This window comes from Meles meles, chromosome X (genome assembly GCF_922984935.1).
Source record: "Meles meles chromosome X, mMelMel3.1 paternal haplotype, whole genome shotgun sequence".
In the NCBI taxonomy this organism is placed as follows: domain Eukaryota; kingdom Metazoa; phylum Chordata; class Mammalia; order Carnivora; family Mustelidae; genus Meles; species Meles meles.
Genome location: NC_060087.1, coordinates 17,683,886 through 17,702,470, shown reverse-complemented (window position 1 = coordinate 17,702,470; position 18,585 = coordinate 17,683,886). Strand labels below are relative to the sequence as shown.

At 43.4% G+C, this 18,585-nt stretch overlaps 1 protein-coding gene across 1 annotated transcript in view; it reads left to right on the top strand.

Moving 5' to 3' along the window:
- Positions 1-16,402, top strand: part of SMPX (small muscle protein X-linked) — a 53,792-nt gene extending 37,390 nt beyond the window's left edge. The window contains exon 5 of the mRNA XM_045995769.1: positions 16,017-16,402. The gene's annotated coding sequence lies outside the window, so the exon portion shown is untranslated. The remainder of the gene's footprint in view (positions 1-16,016) is intronic.
- Positions 16,403-18,585: the final 2,183 nt, after the last annotated feature.

The following is an 18,585-nucleotide window of genomic DNA, read 5'->3' as shown; positions in this document are numbered from 1 at the left end:
ATGGGGTTCCAAATTTGAACACTTTTCAAGTCCAACACAAGACATGACCAGGATCATAGCTACTTGGCTGACTGATAAGCAATTGTATGTCAAATATTATGACATAAGAACTGAAGCCAGTTTCTTTCTGAACAACTGAGTGCCAGGTCTTGGGCTTTGGGTGGGAATCAGTTGTTTTTATTCTAATTATCATAGTCTTGGAATCAGGCAGCAGTGAATTGCTGGATACAGTTAGACCTGAGGTCCTCAGTGTGGGCTGCACCCTAGGATCACCTAGACTAAACTAACTAACCCAATGAACTAAATCTAAACTAACCCAATGAACTAATCACCTAAACTAACCCAACAAACTCTTTGAGGGAGGAGTATATTTCACAAGCCCATAAGGTGAATCTAATGTGCAGCTTGGGTCAGAAGGACTGAGTTAGAGAATGTTTCTCAGTTCTTCCCAGGACAAACCAAAATGAAATGTTTCTTGCTTAGGAAAGTATTTCTTTGGTTGAATATCAAGGTTGCTGGGATGAAAGTCCCTAAGTGTGGGATATAGCCAAACATTGTTGGAAAGGCCTGGAGCATAGATGTACACTTATTCATAGGGTGATCCAATGGTGAGCCACAGCTTCTGTCTGGGATAGGACATGTGGAAGAGATAGTGTTATCCAGAATGCCATTGAGTCCAGAGCAATACGCATACTGAAGACAATCTCATCCCCTCTAGTGAGTGTGCCTTGTGCGTGTGTCTTGTCAGTGTTGTGATGTGTATTTAGCCAGCCATATGCTCAGAGGTCAGGGGACCACCAGTGTCACTTAGTCCAATCCAGCCCAGTAGGTCCTCTCTGTACTCCCTGCTTTCCAGATATGTCCCCTGCACTGGAGAGTCACTTGGGTTTCACTGTGAATTCAGCAACTTTTAAGCCCTGTCCCAATCCATCTCACTCTAAAAACTGCCAGGTTGCTGTTCTCTCCAAATAATCCCAGTTGCACCCTTTGGAGTGACTCATTAAGAGGAGAGTCCAAATAAGTCCCATTCAGTTGGAGTTTCTTTTAACTTGTTCAGTCTCTGGGTGTAAACATAATACAAGGGGGTTATGTTTTTTGGTATGATGTGCAAAGCACTAATCGCTGAGTGCTAAACAGTTGTACTATAAGCTTTGGTTCAAGATCAGTCAGCTATGTTGGCCTGCGCCCACAAAATTGAATCCATGAGTTCTCAAGATGCCAGGTCTCTAATGTCTGGCTGCTGAACATTTCAGAAATGCTCAAAGCAGTATGTTCCTGTGGCTAAGGATCTGGTTTTTGACATAAATGCCATTTTTTGTGCTTCCCACCAATAACACCTATTCGTTGACACATAAAATACAAGAGCTGGACTTGGCTTACAGCAACTGTATTACACATGTATATGTGTGTATTTATATATTATATAAATTATATATATATTTTATATATATATATATATTTATATATATATATATTTAAATTCCAGCTAGTCAATATACAGTGCGATGTTAGTTTCAGGTATAGAATTCAGTGACTCAGCACTTAGACACATCACCTGGTGCTCATCACGATAAGGACCCTCCTTCATCCGCATCACCTGTCTCACCCATTCCACCCCCACCGACCTCCCCTCTGGTAGCCAGCAGTTTGTCCTCTAGAGTTAAGAGTCTGTTTCTTGGTTTTCCGCTCTCTTTTCCCTGCTTTGTTTTATTTTTTAAATTCCACATATGAGTGAAATCGTTTGGTTTTTGTCTTTTGTCTGCCTGACTTATTTCACTTAGCGTAATATACTCTAGCTCCAACCATGTCATTGCAAATGGCAAGATTTCATTCTTTTTGATGGCTGAGTAATATTCCATGATAGACATAGACCACTTCTTTCTCCGTTCATCAGTTGATGGACATTTGGGCTCTTTCCACAATTTGGCTATTGGGCAACTGTATTATCTATTGCTGCATAACAAATTACCCCAAACCCAGCAGCTTAAAAAATAATAAATATTATCTCAGAGTTTCTGGGGGTCAGAGATTTAGAAGTGGATGAGCTGGGTGGTTCTGGCCTGGGGTCCCTCATGAGGTTGCAGTCAAAATGTCAGCTGGGACCACAATCCTCTAAAGCCTTAACAAAGACTGAAAGATCCATTAACAAGATGGCGTGCTCACGCCATTGGTTAATGGGTGATGACTGTTATCAGAAGACCTTGGTGCTTTCCCATGTGGACCTCACCAGTGGGCTGCTTGTGTGCCCTCACAACACGGTGGCTGCTTCCCCCAGAGCAAGTGATCCAAGAGACAGCAAGGTAGAACCTGCAGTGGCTTTTATGACCTAGCCTTAGAAGTCACACTCTGTCATTTCTGTTATGGCACTGATTACCCACGTCAGCCCTGTTTGGTATTAGATGGGACTATGTAATGGTAGGAATACCAGGAGGCAAGATTTACTGGGGGCCATCTGGGAGGATGCCTGCAATAGCATCCTTCTTTTTATAACTTTTTTATTATGTTATGTTAGTCACCATACAGTACATCATTAGTTTTTAATGTAGTGTACCATGATTCATTGTTTGCGGATAATACCCAGTGCTCCGTGCAATATGTGCCCTCCTTAATACTCATCACTGGGCTCACCTGTCTTCTACCCCCCTCTAAAACCCTCAGTTTGATTCCTGGAGTCCACAGTCTCTCATGGTTCGTCTCCCCCTCTAACCTCCCCCGCTTCATTTTTCCCTTCCTTCTCCTAATGTCTGTTTTTTTTAAACCAATGAGAACACTGAGGTCCAGAGAAGTGAAGTTTGCCCAAAGTCACGTAGACTTAACATTTCAATATTTGTTTTTCTTTCAACCCCACCGATCCTTGCCACCCACAATTTCTTGTATTTATTTAAAACACCAAATGTTGTTTATCTTTGGGAAGATTGGAAAGATTATTTCCAAATGTGAAGCCAGCTTCCCTGATGTTTTAACAGAGGAAGCCTTCAGAAACCAGACAATGTATAAGCCAAGTGTATATTCCGAGCACTCAGGAAAGGTTTTTCTTCACTTCCTTGAATCATTAGGGAGGAAGTGCTCCAGAAGGAGGGAGAAAAAAAGCAGAACCTCTAAGGGAAGGCAAGTCCAGAAGAGAACTAAAAATCCAGTGTTCGAGGGATAAATTTTACCTTTTGCATGCTGTTCTCACTCCTTGGCTTATTTCCATATTATGATGTTTCCCTGCTCTTTCTTTTGATTTCTGAGGGTGAAACAAGAACAAGAACAAGAAAATAAGAAATAAGGACAGAGCAGAGACAACCCCCAAAAATCAAACAAATGGCAAGTCCACCCTCCTTAGGAGTTTGGGTTTCATTAATCCCAGATAAAGGGCAGTGATCTGGCCAGAGGGACTCCCTAGGAGAATACAGAATTTTTTTTTCTGGAAAAACTGTCTCTGAAAACACACACACAGTTAGATTTTTAAGCACAAAACCCGGAACTGATCAATATTATCAGTTCTTATCTCTTGAGGATCCTCTTTGAAATGGCCTTCTTCTAAGAAAGACAACAAGAAAGAAACGTTTTCTTTGTTCTCTGTTCCTTTTCTATCAGTTAAAATATGACAAGGCCTGTCATCTCTGATCACCGTAACTAGTCAGGAGACAGGACGACTCTCTCCCTGCCTGACCTATTTTGTCTAATGGGGCCCACTCCTTTGCCCTCTGCCACGCTACCTTCTCTCCTGAGTTCCATTTATAGCAGGGCTTCATTAATGGTTAAATCGTTAGGAGCAGATCTGTCTCCTTCCCAAGGCTTATTTCCCCTGTTCAATAAATTAAGCCTTGGGATCGGAGAGACTGTCCATTTCTGCTCTATTTAAGCTCACATTGTTCCTAACCCACAAAATACTGTGAACTGACAGGTGAGAGCTTGGTATGAGTTCCCAGTGCCTGCCCAGCAGTCTGTGGTCACTTGCGATTTGCTTCGTATTTAGTTCTCCAAGTAATGCTTGTGTGACCCATGGGAATTTTCCTAAGCCCTTGATGAAAGTCTCGGATCTGGAGCTGAAATGCTTCAGCTTCACTGAGGAGCCCTTGGGCCTTTGCTAATGGCGAAGTGCCTCCTTTCTCAATCCTCAGGCAAGAGCCCCTGGACAAGTGCTAGGAGGTTCTGACATGTTTGACCCTTCTCCTCACCTTGAAAGAAGGTTTGCAAAACTCCATTCACCCGCCATTCTTGCTGCTGTCACACAGGTGACCTCACCGAACAATTGGAGCATTAATGGCCCATAGCTGTCAAAGTGACCTGTGCACTTCACTTCTCAAAGCCTTTTCTCACTTGTTTTTAGTTGCCAGAGCCCTGCAGTCAACAGACCTTTCAAAAAAACAAAAAGAAAAAAGAAAAATCACAAAAGTGATAATGTCACTGCCTGCTGAACATCCTTTAATAGCTCCCCACTACCCCCAGGGCCCGCGTGAACTGGCTCACGCTCACCAGTTTTTCCCCATCTTGCATTTCGGGTCCACTCAGAGTATTCCTTGCTCCAGCCTAGCGAACTTCTCCCAGTTCATGGAGGTGCCATGCTGCCGCGAGAGGCTACACCTGCTCAGAATGTTCTTCTCAAGTCTTTCTCCCATACCCGTTACTGGCTGCCTCCTACCCCTCGTTGAGTCTCAGTTGAAATAGACTTTCTGAAAAGCCCTTCCATGGCCTCTTAACTGGATAGGACCCACAGCAGCTACCATTTATTTGATTATGACTGTCCTTCTAGACGTTCAGTTTCTTGAATGGGGATAACGTGTCCCCTAGGGTAGCCACAGTGTCTAATACATTTTCTCACGTATGATGTAACCAAATTAAAGCCAGGCATTTTGGTGTCCACCTTAAGACCATTTAAGCACATCTAAGCCCCAAGCCACATCTGAAAGAAGCATAAATTGGTTGCCAAAAATGGCCTCAAAAATGAATGCAGATTTCATCTAAGCAGGATTTACATTGTAAAACACACAGTAGAACTACCCCAAAAGTCTCGACTTGATTCGTGATCAGCCCAAGATCCCTTCACCCTTCAGACCTCTTAGCCCAACTATCCCTTCATTATTTTCCTGAAACCCAATTATCCACTGACTGCCCCAGCTGTTCTTTTTTCTGTAATTTTGACTCAGGTCACTTGTTTCAATTCTCCACTCCAGCCACTCCGACCTCCACCAACCATCGGCACCACAACGAGCTTCAAGCCAAGATGACAAAGACTGAATCTTGCTTGGAAGGCAAAGGGGAGGAAGGGATGTGTTGACTTAGAAGCTTTTTTGTGGGACTTGTAAGCGTTTTTTTCTTCTTTTGCTACATGGGAGGCACTCTGCTAAATGCTTTAATAAGTTATGCTCCTGACAACCCTATACACTTGATACTATTAGTTTTCTGAACTTCAAAAGAACACCTGCCCAAGAAGACACAACTAGGAAGCAGGAGAGCCGGGATCTGAAGGTAGAGTCTATGCTAAAATGTCTCCACAGTAGGTACTCAGTAAACATTAGCTGAGCATTTAAACAGGGTCCCACCTGGGAAGCGTTTTGGAGGCTGGCAAGGCAAAAGGGTGTGGACCACTTCTCTGATGAATTGATTGCAAGTACATGTCAAAGCTTTATTTCAAAGTTGTTTAAACAGGGGGAGGGGGAGATACAGGCTTCCAGTCATGAGCTGCATAAGTCACGGGGATGAAGGTACAGCCCAGGGAACAGAATCAGTGGTACTGTAGGCATTGCACGGTGACAGACGCTAGCTACACCTGTGAGCACAGCATCGCATAGAGACTTGCTGAAACACTATGCTGCCCACCTGAAACTAATGTAACACCGGGTGTCAACCAAACTTCAATAAAACAAACAAAAACAAAGTTGCTTAAAGAGGCTTCAAAAGGCTAGTAATAGGAAAGAATGTGTTTAGATAACCGTGTTAGACCAGGTAGGAGTGGTCATTAAACCCTGTCACAAGGCTAATTTAGTGAGGTAGGTAAATCTAATTTCCCAGGAGGGGCTCTTAATCTAATTAAAGTTGATCAGAAAATCATTCTTATGTTTTATCAGAAATGCACCAGAAGGGACGACTCATCACACCAGAGCACCCAGCTGTCCCAGCTCAGGTTTGGGATCATTTTCTTTCACAGAAGCATTTCTCAACCTCAGCAATATTCACATTTGGGTGGGATGACTCTTCCGGGTGGGGGTTTTCCAGGCCCTGGAGGATAATTAGAGCATCCCTGGCCTCTACCCACCACATGCCAGGGGCGCCTCCTCCTCCTGGACATCAGAACCAAGAATGTCTCTACATATTGCTACATGCCCATGGGAGGGGGCAAAACACCACGCCACACATTGAGAATGACTCTTCTAGACCCTGGGTTCTCAAAGTGTAGTCCACTTTGACCAAAAGTAATGGCATCTCTCGGAAGGCTGCTAGAAATACACAACTGAGGCCCCACCCCAGAGCTCCTGGTTCAGAATCTGCAGTTTAACTAGATCCTTGGGTGCTTCCTATGGACATTAAAGTCTGAGAAGCCCTTCTAGGCCAGTGGTTCTCAACCCTGCCTGAGCATCAGAGGCCTTGGGGAACTTTAAAGAATACTGCTCATGACCTCAGAGACTGACGTCGTTGGTCTGGGGGCAGCCGGGGCCTTGGGATTTTTAAAAAAAACTCTCCATGAGATTCTAACTTGCAGCCAAGTTTATGCTTCTTGTTCTGGGTAGTTTAAAAACAACCTGCCCTACAGATTTGGGAGTGATTTCCAAAAGCCTATAAATGTGACCTTACATCTCCAAAGTGATGCTTCTTTCCTTCCCATGAATATCCTTCTTTTTTGACCTCTTACCCCTTTTAAGATGATAGAATTCAAGTCCTTTGATGATGGTTTCAAAAGGTAGGGTCTGGCTGTAACTAACTTAAAATCATGGCTGGAATAAGTTGGGGGAAAGAAAATGAAGGCACTGGTTTAACCTTCCCCGGCTAACTTCTTAAAGAAGTAAAAGCTGTATAGTCAGTGATACTGTCAGCGCTGTCTGGTGGCGGACGGGAGCTACACTTGTGGTGAGCATAGCATAATGGATAGACTTGTCCGATCATATATGTTGTACACCTGAAGCTAATGTGACATCGTGTGGCAACTACACTCAAATAAAAAAAAATTAAAAACTTTAATTAAAGAAGAGCCAGCAGAATCATCCCTCAAAATCTTACTAATTTAAAAAAATGTCTGTACTTGAAAAAAATCCAAACGTTAAGCAGCAAGCTCTATAAAGAAAATTGTTTTGCATGAAATGTGCAGTTATATAAAGAGCCCATGAAAGTTGGGAAGCAAAACATTAACACCTTAATAGATAAACAGATAAAGGAAATGAACTCACAATTCACAAAAGTGGATTTATAATTAGAGAAGCATGAGAAAATGTGCAGCCTCACTAGTAATCAAAGGGATGCTCCATGAAAAAAGAGTTACCAGTTTTCCTCTTATAATATTCACCAAGAGGAGTGGGAAAATGATCATGAAACAGATGCTTATTCCCTCCATAGATATTGAGTGTCTTCTGTATAGGAGGCACCCCGCTAGCCTACACAATGAGGGTATGGGACTTAGTAAATGGAGAAAGTTCCAGCCGTGACAAATTTCTATCTCCCCCAGCCCAGTTAGGCCTTGATGGAAGCTATCCTAAAGAAAATGTTCATGTGGAAAAAGCTTTGTTCATTTATGATAGCAAAACTGATTAAAAACCCAAATGCCCATTAATAGGATTACGATTAAGTAAACTCTAGGGTGTCCACTTGCTGAAATGCTACAGACACTATTTGTGAATTAATGAATGATTATTGAAAAAAGAATACAAACATTAGAAAACCAGAAGAACGATTCAGTAATAAAGTCAATTTTGAAAACACTACATGGTGTCATCCCCACCACCCAAAACACACAATATACATCTGTCATATTTAAAGCTCTGAGGGTACAAAATCTGTATGTACTCTGTAAACTCTAGAACACTTACGGAAGAAATTGAACATGACACAAAGAAATGGAAAAGCGTTCCATGCTCACGGGTTGGAAGAACAAACATTTTTAAAACATCTATACTACTCAAAGCAATCTGGTTAGTATCCAAAATCTAAACTTATTAAACTCAACACCCCCAAACCAAATAACCCAGTTAAGAAATAGGCAGAAGACATGAAGAGACACTTTTCCAAAGACATCCAGATGGCTAACAGACACATGACAAGATGCTCAATATCACTGATCTTTAGGGAAATACAAATCCAAACCATGATGAGATACCACCTCACACCAGTCAGGATGGCTAAAATCAACAACACAAGAAATAACAGGTGTTGGCCAGGATGCGGAGAGAGGGGAACCCTCTTACACTGTTGGTGGGAATGCAAACTGGTGCACCCACTCTGGAGAACAGGATGGAGGTTCCTCAAAAAGTTAAAAATAGAGCTACTCTACAATCCAGCAATTTCACTACTCAGTATTTACCCAAAAGATACAAAAATACAGATTCAAAGGGGTACATGCACCCTGATGTCGATAGCAGCATTATCAACAACAATAGCCAATCTATGGAGAAAGCCCAAATGTCTATTGACTGATGAATGCATAAAGAAGGTGTGGTGTATATCTACAATGGGATACTATGCAGCCATCAAAAAGAATTAAATCTTGCCATTTGCAATGATGCGGATGGAGCTAGGGTGTATTATGCTAAGGGAAATAAGTCAGTCAGAGAAAGGCATACAATTTGATCTCACTCATATGTGGAGTTTAAGAAAAAAATAGATGGACCTATGGGAAAGGGGAACAACAGGAGAGAGTGAAACAAGCCATACGGACTCTTAATCATAGAAAACAAACCAAGGGTTGCTGGAAGGAGAGGGGTGGGGAATGGGCTAGGCTAGATGGGTGATGGGGATTAAAGACGACACTTGTGATGAGCACTGGATGTTGTATGTAAGTGATAAATCACTGAATTCTACTCCTGAAACTAATATTGCACTGTATGTTAACTAACTAGAATTTAAATTAAAAAATGAAAGAAAATAAAGCTCTGAGCAGCCCTAAAACTTAGAAAATGCTTTATCTTTTTTAGCCCAGTCTTTTTCCATTTATCTAACCATGGAAAGTTGTTTTTTTATTTTTTTTTCCTCTTCCCTTCCTTTTCTTTCAAAAGTGAAACTTGTTTCATTGTCTCTTGGAACTAGTATTTCTCAAATAAACCAACAAACCAACCAACCCTTGAGGATATGCTGGCAGATACAGTAGTGTTGAAAAGCTATGTACAAATAAAAGTCATACATGCTATATACACACATACATAGAGAAAAATCCATCAGGCTGTTCCCTTAAGATTTGTGCATTTACTCGACAAAGAAATATTAAAAAAGAAATACTGCTAAATTCTGAGAAGGCAAGAAATATCTTTTAAGTTGAATTTTGGTGTTCATTAGAACAAGTATAAGAATGTTTAAGTCTAATAATTGATACATCACAGATGTATTTCTTTGTATCAGTTGTTCCTGCAAAGTGTCTCGAATACTGTCAATACATCAGATGACTTGTGCCCATTTTATATGAGTTTTTGAAAAAGAGTTTTAGCATTGGGGAAAGAGCTCCAGGCAGGCTTTTTAATCCTGGACCAGCCATTAACGAGTTTGTGTGATTTTGGACCAGTGATTCAAACTCTCTGGATTTTAATTTCCTAATTTCTAAAATGAGGAGCAATATTACAATTCTAGTTCTGCTCATCTTCAAAAAGTTTTAAAGCTTTGTAGTTCTATCTTTGCCTGACAGAACATCAAATGCTAGGTTATTATTTGAATACTGAGTCCTTGGACCTCTTGGTACCATCATCAGTTACTGCAAAACCAAACGAAAAAGGTCAGTCAGCTCTAAGGTTATCTCCGTGGCAATGTGTTCTACAGGACACCTTAGAAGAGAGAGACAGAGAGCAGCAGATTTATTTTATTGGTTCTGTTAACCTTATGTCAAGTAATTGGTTTACCATTTGATGTTCCAGAACTTGTGACTGCCATAGATCTGTTGCCAGATGTTTCTAAAGAGGATGTTGGATATTTCTGATGCAAGCACCATTATCTCTAGGCCTTGAATGCTCAGGCCTAAACAACACAGAAGGGGGTCGCCATCTTTGGAACCTCTGAGAATCTCTTGGATAGGATACCAGTCTACTCCATTCGTTTTATCACTTTGCCTACCGTTGGTGCTGGTGAGCTCTGTTTTGCATGGGAATTCTTGGGTCAGTGTTTCTCCAGTAAGTCACTGTCCCCCTTAGAAACAGGGAGGTCTGCGCTCTGCTGGATGGAGAGAAACTGACCACAAAACCAGGGGCTGCCAGTGGTGACTGGTCTCAGTGGCCCCTTTCTCTGCTAAAATCTCCCCAAACAAGCTCAATGTTGCCGGCTGTCAACTCTGGCTTGATTATCCAGTACAACAAGTTCTCAATACAATAGGATTAACAAAAAACAAAACAAAACAAAACAAAACAAAACAAAACCAAACCCAAAACCTTCTGAACTTGTTTTACTGAGATTTGACCTGGACACACATTTTCCCTTTTCTTTCCTTAAATTCTCCATGTCCAGCACAGAACACTGTTTGAATCTGGATTTTAGGTGCAGAATTTTGTTTAAAAAAAAAAATCCTGCTGTTTGTGGTTTTTCTCATCTTCCCTGCTTTTACTAGTTATTGGTAGAAACCTTTCAGTTTTCGCTTTCTCCACCAAAGGCTTCATGATGGACAAAAGCCAATTTGGGTGGATGCTTCATGGTTTAAGAAAAACTTTTTTAAAGTTTTTACTTCAAGTTTTTTTTCTTTTACCTTATGAGTGGCTGCTTGGGATCAAAGAGAATTCCGGGTTTGGAGTTAACCTGAATGAAATTCCAAGCGGTGCATTTCCTCCTGCTTCCCTGACCCTGGCCCGGGAGGTTCCAGAGGGCCCCGGGTGTAGCTTGTGCCGCCTTCCTCTCCACGCGGGTATCGACAGGGGCCACTGTGTGTGAACGTTCTGTATCCACTCAGAGGACCCTACCGACGCCCTCTAACCAATTCAAAAGCTTCCACCAGTTGGCGCCGGGGGCATGGTCAGCCATTGATTGCATATGGAATCAGACAGAGTATGAGGTACACCCTTTCTCTTGACGACTTTTGAGTGTCACTGTGTTTATGGCTCTCTGATTTAGCACCCCCTAGGAGGAAGTAATCACTGCACAGTCCCCAAGTGTCTGGTTAAAGGACTAAATGCAGACAAGTGTTGAGTGGACTCTGTTTCATAAATGATGTATGAGGGACCGTGGTCACTATGACTAACACAGCTATAAATGGGTCATGGCAAGGCGTAAACATCACATGCTCCTCAGCCTGGACTTAGGGTGACACCGGGGAGACATGTGGTATATCGCCCTGTACCAACCAAAGTGTGTCCTTCCCAAGTGTACACTAGAAGTGGGGCCCGTGTCTTTTTGATTTGGGCACAAAAGGTGCGTGGGATATCTGGAGAGTGGCTTTTCAGCAGGGTGCCGGACAGCCCCCATCGCTCTTACAAAAGTCCCTACAGGAGAGCAGGACACAGCCCAGGAGCTGACAGCTGCTGTCTAGGCAGCAAAGCGGCGTGGCCCGGGATGCCGCCCAACACACTTGTATTCCAACAACCTGACAAACAAGTGTGCTTTGCGGCATGAGCAATTTTCACTCTGGATCCTTTCCCATTGTTCCCATTTGTAAAATTGAACCCTGACCCCAATTCTCCAAATTCCTGCATTCTGGTATTCTGGTAACTGACAGGTATTCTGAGAATACACTAGTCCCACAAGGTCAAGGATGGAGTCTCTGGTCCTTTGGGGACTTCGCAGGGCTGGAAGGACCATATGTGACCAGAGCCATATGCAGTGTCCTGTGTCCAGGGTTGCTGGGTCCTCTTGGATTCCACTGTGACCCAGGAGGGAGAAGGAAAGCTGGGGGGGGGCAGGGTCATCTGCAGAAGGACAAATGCCATGACTCGACTGTCCCATCAACTGCCTCCTGCCTGGCTCCTTCTAGAAGGGAGAACAGAGTTCACACTGTAGATTAAATGAAGTAACTGGGTCAAGCGGCACGCATTAGGTGGTCAGAACTGACACCATCAGCGGTTTCTCCACCCCCATATGAAGCACAGGCCAGTGGTTTGGGCACAGGGGCCCCCTCTTCCACCAGCTTCCACATGCTTCCCCTGGCTTGTGGGCACGACAAGTGAAGGGGAAAGAGCACAGTTCCCCTGGGAAGTGTGTTGCATAAAGAATTCCATGCATTTATTTTTCTAAACCATCTGGCCCTCTTACAGTGGCGACGAAGATCTGAGAAGACTGGGTCAACATTTCCCTGTGTTTCCAAAACTGTCCCAAAATCAGAGGCCCACAAGCTGACCCCAGTCATGAGGTCCCTGAAGGATCATGGTAAATGATTCATCCTATACGTCTCGGTCTGGCCATAATTTCATCCGCCGGGGACATATATGTGGTGGTCAAAGTCCAGATCAAGCCTGTCGCAGAAATGGCTCCCATTTCTGGGTTGCAGATGGCACTTCACAGCCTGGACACTTCTGGGAGAGAAATCACACCTCACAGAAGATGCGTCAGTGACAATTTGCTATGACTCATCACTCCCTCCATGCTGCTCAGAGAAGCCGAAGATATGTCTCAGCTTTTAGTGCAGATTGTTGTGGGTCTCTCACTAAGCCAGAGGGACTGGCCATATGTCACCTAGCAGAGTCACCACAGCAGTCAGATGGCTTGAGCGTCCCATGGTGGGGCTGGAGTCAGGGCCCAGGGCGGATGTGACAGCACCACGGTGACCCAGCACATCAAATCAACACTCCTGGGGTACCTGTGTGGTCTCTCGCTCATTCCTGCTGCCTCATGTCGATGAATGTGGCTTTGGTTGTAACTGCAAGTCCAGTTCTCCTCCTGTTCTCACGTCCCCGGTGGTCCTGCTCGTCAGTCCTCAGGACCCTGCTGTGGGCCAGGTGCTGTGATAGGCAGTGGGATGTGGAAATGAATAGGACATGTCCACACGCTCCCGGAGGTGACAGCTTTGTGGCAGGACAGCTATGTAGAAAAGACAAGAGAGGACAGAGAGGAAACCTAGGACAGATAATTACCACGCAGCGTGTTATGTGGAGAGTCATGGTCAGGGGCCAGGGGCCAGGGGACTCTAGTCCAAAGTTATAAGCACAGAGGGAGAGGCCTGAGGGCTCTTCTCATGTTACAGAAGCAGTAGGTGTCCAGCAAACCCAGAGTGTGGGGTGCACAAGGGACAGTGATCAGATACAAACCAGCCGGAAGGCCCGGATGAGGCTGCGAAGTAGCTGGTCAACAAAATGCAGTTCAGCCAGAGGTCCTGCACTGGGAAGGAATTGGTATCTTGCTTCTTCTTGGTGACTGGCATGGACCAAAAACTGAGTTTCTAAAAAAAAAAAATGCTAAAGAAATATGAGAGACTGTGCTGACTGCTGTTGGTAATGTTTTCAGCTGTATAATTATTAATCTTTCCATCTCTTTGCCTCTGGTTTGCGTACCATCCAAAACTTCCCTGTTAGAGGTGTGGAAAAAGCCCCAGAGTCAAAACACCTGAGTTCAAATGCCAGCTTGTCTTTGCGTCCAGCTGTGAGACTTGGAGCCCACTTCCTTTGCTTTTTGACCTCTCTGTATTTCATCTCAGCCATGAGTACAGGCATACTTTGGAGACACTGTGGCTTTGGTTCCAGACCATTGCAATCAAGTGACTGAAATGAACTTTTTTGGTTTCCCAAAACATGACTTATAAAAGTCATGTTTACACTATTTTGCAGTTCATTAAGTGTGGACTAGCATTAGGTCGAAAAAAACTAATGTACATGTCTTAAATAAAATACATTATTGCTACGAAACTGCTAACCATCATCCGAGCTTTCAGCAAGTTGTACTCCTTTTGCTGGTGGAGGGTCTTGCCTTGGTGTGGATGGCTGCTGACAGATCAGGGGGTTGCGGGTTGAAAGTTGGGGTGGTGTGGCCACTTCTTCTTTTTCTTTTTTTTTTTAAGATTTTATTCATTTGCTACAGAGAGAGAGAGAGAGATCACAAGTAGGCAGAGAGACAGGGGGAAGCAGGCTCCCTGCCGAGCAGAGAGCCCGATGCGGGGCTCGATCCCAGGACCCTGAGATCACGACCTGAGCCAAAGGCAGAGGCTTTAACCCACTGAGCCACCCAGGCGCCCCTCACTTCTTAAAATAAGACGAGAGTGAAGTCTCCTGCAACAAAGGACTTTTCCTTTATCTCGAACAGTTAGAGGCCACTGCAAGGTTATTAACTGGCCTGATTTCCATCGGGTTATGTCTCAGGGAATAGGGAGGACCAAGGTGAGCGAGACAGGGGGAGGACTGGTTGGTGGAGCAGTCAGAAGGCACACAGCATTTGTTAAGTTTGCCCCCTTCCATGGGCACGGTACACAGCACCCCGAAACAATTACAATAGTAACATCAAACATCATTGATCACAGATCGCCCTAACGAATATAATGATGAGAACGTCTGGACTACTGTGGGAATTTCCAAAATGTGGCAGAGACACAAAGTGAGCAGATGCTGTTGGGCAAACGACGCCAACGTATCTGCTCGACACAGGGTTGCTACAACCCTTGAGTTTGTAAAAAAATGCAGTATCTGCAAAGTGTGATAAAGCGAAGCACAAGAAAATGAGGTGTGTCCATATCAACAGAAACTGTGTAGCAGCAATGCTGTAACTGTTCAATGACACAACGGGCTCTAAGAAAAAAAACACAGGAAAGCAAGGCTTTCTAAAAGACCTCGGCTACTAAACTCTCCTCGGGGCTCCCTAGCCATGACTGTGTCCCATGGCTACCCCTACTTTGAAGAGATACCAGGAGGTAGAGTGTTTGGTCACTAGTCTTTGTAGTAGAGAAAGACAAGGGTAAAGGTAGTTGAGAACGGATATGGAGAGACCCCCCAGCTCTAGTGTCTGCCCCGGCAGCCAGGGATCTTTGTTTGTGTAGTTTTATTTCTCCAGCCACTGACAATAAAAAAATGTGAGCATTCCAGTTGTTAGAAAAGGTTCAACCTGTTCACATAAGTAAAGGATACAAGGAATGACACCCAGGAATAATGGAAAACAAACGTGTAAATAATGTCAAGTGATCTTTGCATTCCAAGAGACTTTGAAAGAAATGGCACCATACCCATTAGCCAGTGGAGCATAAACAACATCCCCCCCCCCCCGCCCCAATCCAATGGCTTAGAACAAAGCCATTTATTACCCTGGATCGTATGTTCATGGCTCAGCTGATTTAGGCTGGGCTCACTCGCGCATGGGTGTCAGCTGGGGGCTCTGTGCTAGATGGGGCTTGGTTGGGGCAGATGAGCTGGGGTGGCTCAGCTGCACATGTTTCTCATCCTTTTCCTGGATCAGCAGGCAGGCCAATGGCATTTGTGCAAGAGAGTTAGCAAACACATGTGACACCTCTGGAGGTCCAGGGTCAGAACTGGCAAACCATCACTTCTGCCTCATCCTGTTGGCTGAAGCAAGTCTCACGGCCAAACTCAGACACAAGGAATTTATACCCTATCTACGACAGTAGGAAACTAAAAAGTTATATGGCAATGGGGATGGATACAGGAAGGGGTAGAGAGAGAACTCGAGCCATGACTGCAAATTTACCACAAGCACCAAAGGTCTTGCAAGTCATAACCATAAGGTTAACATTATACTCTAATTCTCTCAGAAGGAAGCCATCCTGATTTAGTTTGGAATTACTTCGATCAGTAGAGCCCAAGCTGATGGTTATACCTACTCAGAGTTCATGTTACATTCACAGAAACAAGAGATGAAGTTTCCAAGTGAAAATGAGGTCTTCAATTTTGACTTTCACCTATCATACTGATTTTCAAGCTATCCCTAAATATATCTCATGAAATCAAAACTAATGCTTCCTTTTCTTTTTCTTTTTCTTTTTGCAGGCTTGATGTGAAGAACTGAAGAGAAAGAATGGATTCAAATGAAAAAAGCTCATGAAAACATTTTATATATTTGTATGAAGATTATGAGCCTCCTGGATGCCTGAGACTCCAACAGAAATGTCTTGTTTGTACATTTATATCTCTGCCTTCTAGTTGGCTGCACTAGTTACTATAATTTATCTTCATGTTTGGCACCTTGCAAAGTAAATCAGCTGAAGAATTCACCAACTGGAGGGTGTGCTTTTGAGGAGGAACAGGATTTTACAGAGAGGGAATATGCATAACAATGATTTTGATAGAAAGTTCTCTACACCGTATTTTGATCAATATTTGGAATGTATTTTAGTTCTTCACATCCTAAATCATATCAATAAACTTTTTATGAGTTCAAACTTGAGTAAATATAAAACGTGAATCTAGATGAAATTAATTTTCATATCTTCAGATGGCTACATATTCCCCTACATGGAGAGAAATGAGATCTGGGCCAGCCAGGGGTGCGTAGGTGGCTTAGTCAGTGAAATGTCTGGCTCTTGGTTTTGGCTCAGGTCATGATTTCATGGGGGCTGAGATGGAGACCCGTGTTGGGCTATAAAAAAATAAATATTTTTTTAATAAAGAGCCAGCCAAATCCCACGTTGCTTACAGGGGGCTTCTCCTTCTGAATAACTGGGTACCACGGATAAAACTATGGCTCACCGATGATGGCAAATGGAGTTAAATATTGCCTTAGGAACTGGGCATCGTTGATATTCCTCCTCCAAGGATGACCTTTACAGTGAATGCATTTTACTTCCATAGAAGCTCAGAAATTTCCTTTGCCCAGATGAGAGAGAGTTCATCAAAGGCACAACAAAATAAAGCTAAAAGATCAGGATGAAAGAGAGGGGCAGTTCATATGTTAGTCATCCGAAGAAAGGTGAAATATGTCTCCTGTTGCTAAGATGGAGAGTCTTTGTGAAATTTAATCAGTGGCCAACGCTATCATAAACCAGAAAGAGCCACCCATGTCCCTCTAGAGTTTTCTGATCTTTCAAGATGCCAGGGCGACTTCACAGTGTGAAGACCCGTGGAACCAGATTCTGGGAACCACACTATCTTAAAGGCAAGTGTGTCATCTGTCTGATAGGCAGAGAACCCAGCACCATGACTTTTTGCCTTGTTTTTAATAACAAAACAAAACAAAACAAAAAAACCAGACAGACTTCTAAACATCTGAAGCAAAAATTAGCCTTTAGCTTTTCTGTTTTGTAGAGATCAGTTAGTTCCCCAAGCAGGACTGTCATGCACACACACGTGACTGGCAGTAGATTCAGTAGGGCCTGATGAGTCTAGGTTTTCCTGAAAGGGTGGCCATCTGGTTGCGGGTCCCAGGTATCTCTTTGGGCTGTGGCTCAGCCTGGCGATCTAAATCTAATATAGACAGATGGCAGGAGATATCAGTCAGAACAGAACTTGCTTGCCTGGCCTGCCTAATCGTCTGTCAGCAGAACAGGTCCTAAATAACATGGCATTGTGTTGCCTCAGGCCATTCTGCTCCTTCCTAATTAGGGTAGTTGGGTAGGGTTTGTTTTTTTTTTTAATCTCTGTGTTCCCTTTGTTTATTTATAAACGATCCATATTCAGTTTTGAAACGACATTCTGGTTGGATGTTACAGAAGCTGTCTTCACATTTTCCTGCAGTCTCCCAAGTCAAATGTGAAGCATAATACAGAGCGGAGGCATCAGACAAATTCAGCGATCTGTAGAGAGCTTTTAATTTACTATGTATTTTATTTTGCTAAGGCATAAATTCACTGTATTTGGGATTTAGCAAGTTCCACATTCTATCATCCATTAGACAGCACATATAATGTAGGAAAAAAACAGTATATTTTCAATGAAGTTATTTAAAAAATTTGCTAAATGGCTCTTTAAAAACCCAATATTCATGTTGAAACAGCCTTATATCTCTTAGGCGTTTATAATCAACCAATTATTACGCAACTTTTCCATGGGGAGGAAACCAGATAAAAGTAGTTGAAGGTTCGTGAGGAGAGAGAACAAAACTAGAAATGACCTCAGTTTGAGCAATTAAAGTAAAGCATAAGGTACAATAGCATTTTTAGTACAAGTGCTGTAATTGGTACGAGTGTCAGCTGTTCCGCTGACAGGTGGGGATGCTTGAGTGTGATCACAGTCGCTCCGCCCACACTGCCTGGCTACCTACTCTGTTGCAGGCTCTCTGCTAAGTGCTGGGAGGTGCACAGCACATTCACCCAGAAGATCACCTTTCTTCAACCGCCCCTCCTCACATCCCCTCTCCCCCCTCCCTCCCCGGGTGGGATTTTCCCATACTGTGCTTGAGTGAGTGAAAGAAAAGGCCCTGCGAGGTTCAGGACTGTGTGAGACACTTGAAAACCTTCTCCCTTTGGAGCAGAAGCCATCTGGAATAAGCAGGGCTCTCCAAAATCTTCTCAACCACCCTTTTTTTCTTATGATCTTTACATTTTAAGAGCACAGATTGGAAGGTAATTAGCTTTGCTTCCAAGGTCACTTCCTGAGTAGCTGAATGACAAAGTAGAATTTT